Genomic DNA, 9,170 nt, shown 5'->3' on the forward strand with positions numbered 1-9,170 from the left:
TGCGGATCTGGATGAAAACCCACAGTCCAGCCCAAGTGAAAGATGGCTTGGGATAGAGTTTCTTCAGTTTTCAGGCAGGCATCAGGGGAGAGGTTTCTAGCCTCATATCATTCTTTTCCCCAAGTAAGATGGGCCGGTGCTTTCCAGGCATGGTGGTGGTACGGCCCCTAAAGGGAGCTTGCTCTGCAGGCCAGAGGGTGCAAAAGTGCCTTTCTCTCTGGGACAAATGCAAAGAACTGGTAAAAGATTGTTGCAGTTGAAAAAAACACTATACTGTGAGTTTGTCTGTTTTTTCTCTTTGCAGGCCAGCAAGGTGGACTATCTCCAGGAGCTACACGGGGACAAGCTTAGTGCCCAACGTCTTCAGGTGGGCAGGAGCATCCAACCATCCACCCACACAGTCAGGGTGCGTAGTAATGTAGTGCTCAAGGACAGTGGCCCAGGGCTGTTTGGGGTGTTGGATCATGGAAATATGGGAATTTTGTTTTCTTTTTTTTTTCTTTTTTTTAAACAAAAACTGGAAGCAGCAGAAGCAAGAGGATTAGCAAGTGACGAGAGACACAAGACCAGTAAGTTCACATTGATTCTTCCCACCTTTAGACACCCTGGAAACATCTCCCTTTTAAACTGTAACCTTCAAACCCTCTGTTGTTTGATGAGGTCTCAAAAAAGTAGTAAGGTATAAAAGTGCTTTGGATCCTGCTTACACAATATCTCTTCATGCTAGCTGTGAAACATCTGAAACAGGTCAAACCTTAGAGGTTGTAAATGTCAGAGACAAATAGAAAGAAGTTTTTTTTATTATGTTTAAATATGAATTGAATTACAATTTAAAATTAAAAATATGTTTATTTATTAATTTTGTAAATTTTATGCTATATTAGTCCCTGCATGAAGTTTCTATACTTTGAGCCTTTATATGTATTTATCTTTGCAGATTTATTTGAGGTGGTGTTTCAGAGCATGCTCTCCTTTGTCTCAATCACTGTATAGTGGTGTCTACTATAGGAATCTGTGCTTATAATTTAATGAAAATTCACTTATAAACAACATAAGCATCAAAGCATTATTTGAAAAAAATAATTAAAGCATCCTGGGGAGGTCCTATCCACAGGCTGAAGAACAGTCAGGTCCTGCTGCAGCCTTGGGCCCTTCTTTTACAATATAAGAGGGTCACTGCGAAGGTAGTTGGAGCAGATGGTCAAGCTCTGCCTTGTTAATATTAGCTGCAACAGATCACGTTACTGTTGTGAGCTAACAACCCTCGAACGTGCAGTCAAACCTCAGCCTAAATATATCATGGCAGCTTGTTCGGCACTCTGAAGACCAAGGCCTAGAGAACTAACTCTTGGGCTTGAAAATTGGAGCGTTGCTTTGACTGATTTTCCAAAGGCCCTACTTTTTAATTTTTTTCCCCAGCCACCAGCTGTCATAGCAAGATGTACCCATTTCCAGATGCCTCCCTCCCTCCTGGGGTCAGCCTGCCAGGCAGTCCTGGTCCTAAATTCCCAGGGAAGCCGGTGGTCCTCAGGCAGCATGCTCCCATCATACTGAGGTGCAAGAGGGGAAGTGCAGGATTTGGCGTGGTGAAGTGTGCCCGCAGGCCCAAAGTCCCTGACGTGCAGTATTAAACCTGCAACTAGTCCTTCCCAAGGTAACAGACCCACTGAAACAATCCTCAACTTTGGTGTCAGTAAAAGGAGGTGATAGAAAGAAATGTTTAGCAGTTTTTTTTGCCATTTGCCAAAATGTTAACACAATCCATATGTTCATACATGAAAAAGCAACAATATCTTATGGAAACCAGCTGTTCTTCAATGGGGAACAGTCTTGGCACTTTTACATTGTTTTACATTTTTAAAGTGAGGTGTAAGGTTAATTAAGGAATCCTTGTAACGGCTCTTTGAAGTACAAACAGCCAGCTGAATCCTTCCTTTACCTCCAGCTGAACAAGCCCCTAAGGCAGGACAGGTGGGACTGGAGGCAGGATTTTATGGCTGGGGAAAGAGGATATCACAAAATGGATGGGAACCTCACCAAAGGGAAAAGGGTTTCTTAAGCTGGAGCACATGGCTGATGACTCTCCTAATGGAGGAGTCAGTGGAGTCCTTGTTGAAGCTGCTGGTGACATCAGGGGACCTCAAAAACTTTGAGCTGAGCTCAACTTGAACATGTACTCCTATGTTGCTTTGGCTTTTGCTTGGGTTTTAAAAACAACTCTTTGCAAAAATGTCTTTCATTAAACATGCAACAGTGGCTAATAAATAAAAAAGTACTAGAATTTCAGTTTCCATTTGCTGAACTTCAGTATATTCCCAGGCGTGTTTCCAAAAAAGCACAATAATAGAGTGGTTAAACTCATGTACTCTACCATTAATGCCTTACTGTCCAATACTGGATACTAGAATGTATCCACTTCAGCATACTAGCTATAAAATGCAGGCCTAATCTCCCTGGATTGATGCTGTCTCAGTTACTTTAGTCCTAGCAGGTTTATAGCTGTCTGAGGAATTGAGACCAAACTGCTTCTGATGTAAAATGGAAGGTATCCTACACAAATGAGGGTATTTATCTTATTTGTATTTTAGCTCACTAACTAGAGTATAATTCTGTCTTGCTGCCTCTGTGAAAAGGTTAACCAAACTATTTCTTTGTCATTGCAGCTTTTAGGAGCTCCGGGCTTGGACCTTAGTTCTTAAGCAGTATTTGAAAGACGACTGGAGATGCTCATCATGAAGATGCCCTGTTCCTGATTTCCACTTCTAGGCATGGAAAGACCACACTGTGTCCAGGGAAACCAGGAGCCCTAGGGAGGACCAGTGGCTGATGTCTCATTCGTGGCGTGGCACCACCCTGGTTGCCACAGGTCGCAAGAGCACCCTGCTTGAATATTTCACTCCCATTTCTCTGTGTAGTTGATTAAAGGACTCCTCTGCTTCTTGCGAAATTGGGCAATTATAAATCTTTCTCCTGTTGGATGCCATATTCATACTGAGGTGGTATTAAAAACTAAGTCACTGGGGGTCCCACAGCATTGCTTCAGGGAGACACAGTGGTTTTTTCCCCAAAGGGGCTGTGGTTTCAGGCTACTTCAACAAGTGAATAATTTTTAGAAGAGCTACTGAGCAGGTAGATCTCAGTGGCCAGCCAAATTCCTAGGTTAATGAACAGTTGTGTCTATACACATACACACCTATACATGCATACTTTACTATTGAAGGAGTAGCTCGGTATGTTAAGGAAAGCCTAAAATTGAATCAGATTAATGAGGTAACTTCATCACTGTGTACGGCAGCATCCCTGAGCCTTGACTTGGCTCAAGAGTGCAGCCAACAGAGGCAGTGAACAGACGCAGCAGTTTGCACAGCAATGTCTGGGCTCTGCTTGGGCCTTTTGTGGGCCTTGTTGGAAGTTGTGGAGGCTTTCTGGGGACCCTCAAGGAACTAGAGGGTGCTTGCTGCTAGCAGGAAGGGAGAGCTGGGCAAGGACTCCTGCAGGGGACCTTGACTTAACTTCTCCTGGGAAGTTCTAGCTAGGTGGGGCTGCTGCTAACGAGCTCTCTGGGCTGCCCTGCTCAGAGGGAGTTGGGGCTTTTGTTTCAGGTGGCTCCTGAGTGGGTGGGTCAAGCACCCTTGTGAGTCACTGCTAGGCAGAGGCCTATATAAGAGCCAGGCCCAGAGTGCAGCCAGCAGAGGCAGTGAGCAGATGCAGCAGTTTGCAGAGCAGTTTGTGCAGAAGGGTACCAGAAGGCACCTCTCCATTTTGCACAGTGGTGTGTCCTTCCCCAGGCATGGTCATGACATGCTGCAGAGCCCATTTCCCAGTGGCTGTTGGAGGTGCTGCATTGGCTGTATCTGAGGCTTCAACCCAGACAGACCCTCTGACAGCAGATGCAGCTCTGCAGGTGTCAGGCTGCAGGGAGTGCCTGGGGCCTCTCTGTGGGGCCTGGGCTGACAGTCAGCTCTCCTGTGTGAGGTGTGCTGTGGTTGACCAGTTGTGTCACCAGATAAAGGAGCTGCGGGAGGAAGTTAGTAGGCTGTGTAGCATCTGAGAGGATGAGCAGGAGATTGACAGGGTATTCTCGGAGACTGTGCAGCTCCAGGAGTCCCCACCTGCCACTGCAGTGGAGTTGCTGGAGGGCTCTGTGCTGTGTGTAACGGTACATCATAACACTGTTGAAGAGCGCTGGAAGCTGGTGACCTCTTGTGAAAGGAGAAAGGCTCTTGTTCCTCCTCAAGATGTGCCTGTGAAGAACAAGTTTAGCACCCTCCAAGCCGAGGAGGAGCTGGGCATGGCTCCAAGGGAGGCAACTGGCCTGGCAGACCCTGTGCCGTGCAGGAACCCCCGGAAGAAGCGGTGAGTGATTGTTGTGGGAGGTGCCTCTGTCCCCTGTAGCAAGGAGTCAATCTGCTGACCTGACCTCTTGTCTAGAGAGGTTTGCTGCCTGCCAGGGGCTCGAATAAGAGATATCGTGGAAAGAGTGCCAAGGCTTGTCCATGCAGCAGGCTACTACCCTCTGCTGATCTTCCATGTGGGCGCTAATGACACAAAAGGCAAACTGGAAACCATCAAATGGGACTTCAGAGCTCTGGGAATAGTGGTCTAGGAGCCCAGGTCGTTTCCTCCTCAATCTTGCCCGTGAGGGGAAAGGATGGGAGGAGGAGTAGACGAGTTTTCCAAGTTAACAACTAACTGTGCCACTGGTGTTGGCAGCAGGGCTTTGGTTTCTATGACCATGGGACCCTGTTTGAAGATCAACAGCTGATGGGGAGCAATGGGATCCAGCTTACCAAGCGGGGCACGCGTGTCTTTGCCAACAGGTTGGCCAGCCTGGTAAGGAGGGCTTTAAACTAGGCAAGATGGGGGAAGGGGAGTGGTATAGTGGCAGGAGAGTCAGTAAAACACCACTCAAGTCAGGATGCCCCCGGTGGGTGCATGCAGCCAGGGGAGACAGCATGGGACATGGCTATGGAGGCTCCTCTTGCACCTCTCCTGAGGAGCTTACATGCTCAATTGGCTCTCTGAAATGCCTGAACACCAATGCACACAGCATGGGGAATAAGCAGGAAGGGTTAGAGCTCAGTGTGCGGTTGCAGGGCCATGATCTCATTGCAGTGACAGAGACATGGTGGGATAGCTCACATGACTGGGATGCTGTCATGGATGGCTATGTGCTTTTTAGGAAGGGCAGGCCAGGAAGGTGAGGTGGTGGAGTTGCCCTTTATGTGAGGGAGCAACTAGAATGTATGGAGCTCTGCCTCGGGGTGGATGAAGAGCAAGTTGAGAGCCTATGGGTAAGGATGAAAGGGCAGGCTAACGTGGGTGACACGGTGGTGGGGGTTTACTCCAGGCCACCTGATCAGGAAGAGGAAGTCGATGAGGCCTTCTACCGACAGCTGAAAGTAGCCTCACGATCACAGGCCCTGGTGCTCATGGGAGACTTCAACCACCCTGACATCTGTTGGCAAGACAGCACAGCTAGACACAAACAGTCAAAGAGGTTCCTGCAAAGTGTTGATGATAACTTCTTGACAAAGGTGGTGGAGACGCCAACGAGGAGAGGTGTGCTGCTAGACCTCGTACTAACAAACAAAGAAGGTCTAGTTGGAGAGGTGAAGGTTGGGGGCAGCCTTGGCTGCAGTGACCAGGAGATGGTGGAGTTCAGGATCCTGCGAGGTGGGAGCAGGACAATAAGTAGGATCGCAACGCTGGACTTGAGGAGAGCTGACTTTGGCCTCTTGAGGGACCTACTTAGGGGAATCTCATGGGACAGGGCCCTAGAAGGAAGAGGGGTCCAAGGAAGCTGGTTAATATTCAAGCGTCACCTCCTCCAGGCTCAAGATCGGTGCATCCCTCTGAGTGGGAAGTCCAGCAAAGCGGGCAGGAGACCTACATGGATGAGCAAGGAACTCCTGGCCAAACTCCAGCAGAAGAAGGAAGTACACAGAATGTGGCAAAGGGCACAGGCCACTTGGGAGGAATACAGGGACGTTGTCGGAGTGTGCAGGGATGCGGCAAGGAAGGCTCAGGCCCAGTTGGAATGAAATCTGGCAAGGGATGTCCAGGACAACAAGAAGGGCTGCTTCAAATACATCACTAGCAAAAGGAAGACTAGGGAAAATGTTGGCTTGCTGCTGAATGGGGCGGGTGCGCTGGTAACGAAGAATACAGAGAAGGCAGAGTTATTGAATGCTGCCTTTGCTTCCGTCTTCACTGCTAAGGCCAGTCCTCAGGAATTGCAGACCTTGGAGACAAGAGAGGAAGGCTGGAGAAAGGAAGACTCTCCCTTGGTGGAGGAGGATCAGGTTAGAGATCTTTTGTCCAAACTTGACATCCATAAATCCACGGGCCCCGATGGGATGCACCCACGAGTGCTGAGGGAGCTGGCAGATGTTATTGCTAGGCCACTCTCCATCCTCTTGGCAAGGTCCTGGAGATCAGGAGAGGTGCCTGAGGCCTGGAAGAAAGCCAGTGTCACGCCAGTCTTCCAAAAGGGCAAGAAGGAGGAGCCAGGAAACTCCAGGCCTCTCAGCCTCCCCTCCAGCCCTGGAAAGGTGATGGAACAGCTCCTCCTGGAGGTCCTCACTAAGCATCTGGAGGACAAGAAGGTGATCAGGAGTAGTCAGCATGGATTCACCAAAGGGAAATCATGCTTGACCAAGCTGATAGCCTCCTAGGATGGGATGACTGGCTGGGTAGATGAGGGCAGAGCAGTGCATGTTGTCTCCCTGGACTTGAGCAAGGCTTTGGACACTGTCTCCCATCACATCCTCCCAGGTAAGCTCAGGAAGTGTGGGCTAGATGAGTGGACGGTGAGGTGGCTTGAGAACTGGCTGGATGGCCGAGCGCAGAGGGTTGTGGTGAATGGCGCAGAGTCAAGTTGGAGGCCTGTGGCTAGTGGTGTCCCCCAGGGGTCAGTCCTGGGTCCAGTCTTGTTCAACATATTCATCAATGACCTGGAGGAAGGGACAGAGTGCACCCTCAGCAAGTTTGCTGATGATCCTAAACTGGGGGGAGAGGTGACACAGCAGAAGACTGTGCTGCCATTCAGAGGGACCTGGACAGGCTGGAGAGGTGGGCGGAGAGGAACCTCCTGAAGTTCAACAAAGGCAAGTGCAGGGTCCTGCACCTAGGCAGGAATAATCCCATGCACCAGGACAGGCTGGGGGTTGACCTGCTGGAAAGCAGCTCTGCAGAGGAGGAGCTGGGAGTGCTGGTGGACAACAAGTTAAACATGAGCCAGCAGTGTGCCCTTGTGGCCAAGAAGGCCAAGGGGATCCTGGGGTGCATTAGGCAGAGTGTTGCCAGCAGGTGGAGGGAGGTGATCCTGCCCCTCTCCTCAGCCCTGGGGAGGCCTCACCTGGAGTCCTGTGTCCAGTTCTGGGCTCCCCAGGACAAGAGAGACATGGCGCTCCTGGAGAGAGTCCAGCGGAGGGCTACCAAGATGATGAGGGGGCTGGAGCATCTCTCCTCTGAAGAAAGACTGCGAGAGCTGGGCCTGTTCAGCCTGGAGAAGAGAAGACTGAGAGGCGATCTCATCAATGTGTACAAGTATTTGAAAGGAGGGTGTCAAGAGGATGGTGCCAGCCTCTTCTCCGTGGTGCCAGTGACAGGACAAGAGGCAATGGGCAGAAACTGAACCACAGGAAGTTCCACCTAAACCTGAGAAAAAACTTCTTCCCTGTGAGGGTAACAGATCCTTGGAACAGGTTGCCCAGAGAGGTAGTGGAGTCTCCTTCGCTGGAGAGATTCAAAAGCCGTCTGGATGTGATCCTGGGCAATATGCTCTAGAGGACGCTGCTTGAGCAGGGGGATTGGAGTAGATGATTTCCAGAGGTCCCTTCCAACCTCAACCGTTCTGTGATTCTGTGACTTTCCAGGCCAAATAGGCATGCTGTCATGATGGGTGTGTGTTACCAGCTGTTTGACTGGGAGGGTGACTGACTGCTATGCTGAGTGGGATCAGAGAGGCTGTGAAGGCAGGAAATGCAATGGCAGTTGGAAATCTCACCTACTTGTTTTGCACCTTGTGGATGTCATCCTGGGAGCTTGTGTGGACACTTAATGTTTAATGGTCACCAGTTGCTTCTTACCAGAATAAGGAGCCAAAGGGAAGAGAAGCAATGCTTGCCCTGGTCCCATGTGACATACAGAAACTGTAAACTGTCACCATCATCTGCTCTGCAGCAGCTCTCATAGCATCTCAGCATCCCACAGCATCCAATTTCTATAGGGGAGGTATAGGACAAAGAGGAAGTTTGTTAAAAAGAAGCTGAAGGAAGGAGGGGGGGAAGTGAATGATCCTTCCAGGAGCCCTGGCAACTATTGATCGTATGCACTGATCAAAACTGAATCTGATGAGCCATTGTCAGAGGTTGCAAAACTGATAGTAAATCTTTATTTGAATGCAGTAGGAGCAGATGTCTGCATGGCTGATATGATCAGGGTGTAATAAGAATATTCAGAAGAGGTAAGGCCATTGCAGGAAAATTAGATGAATTTTTTCACCCCTGCAGATGATATAAACTTTGTGGGGAATCGTGAGGATATGTCTCAAATCAAAGCAACTACAGAAGTTGTCATAACAAATAGGGAAAGCGGACAGTAACAAGACCAAGAAGCCAAGAGTCATAGAGTCATGGAGCTGTTGGTCAAGGTGGTCAGTCTAGCCTTTCCTCCAAGCAGCCTCAACCTCCTAGCTAGAGCAGGTGGCTCAGGACTTTGCCCAGCCAAGCCCTGAAACCTCCAGGACAGAGATCCCTGACCTCCCTGGTGACTCCTCGTGGGTTAGGTGCCTATGGATCCTGAAGGAGCTCGGAGGTGGCCCTACTGCAGAGCTGGAGCCTGGTACATGTGATGCTGATTTTTTTAATGTTTCCAGAGAGAGCTAGGAAGTTAGCAGTCTGATAATCTGAAGCCTGCACCAGGGAAAGGAGTGCAAACTGTGACAAATGCAAGAATTGGAGGCAACAAGTTGAACCTTAGAGAAAGGACAAGCCTGTCTCCTAAACTTTGCGGAGTTTTTGGACAGGCTTAGTGGGCATGTAGGTAGAAGCAAATCAGCTAATACAGTCGGCCGAGGTTTCTAAAGAGATTTTGATCAGATCCTTCACTGAAAGTGCTAAAGGAAATTAAGTAAATGGGGTTGGAGTCCAGGGCATATGAGGAGA

At 49.2% G+C, this 9,170-nt stretch overlaps 1 long non-coding RNA gene across 1 annotated transcript; it reads left to right on the top strand.

Annotated features, from left to right (window-relative positions):
• Positions 1-312: 312 nt before the first annotated feature.
• On the top strand, positions 313-3,120 carry LOC138067898 (uncharacterized). The gene is made up of 3 exons (XR_011142330.1): positions 313-406; positions 528-569; positions 2,664-3,120. It is a non-coding gene; the product is annotated as an uncharacterized lncRNA (long non-coding RNA).
• Positions 3,121-9,170: the final 6,050 nt, after the last annotated feature.

The sequence above is a fragment of the Struthio camelus genome, chromosome 7 (genome assembly GCF_040807025.1).
Source record: "Struthio camelus isolate bStrCam1 chromosome 7, bStrCam1.hap1, whole genome shotgun sequence".
Taxonomy (NCBI): domain Eukaryota; kingdom Metazoa; phylum Chordata; class Aves; order Struthioniformes; family Struthionidae; genus Struthio; species Struthio camelus.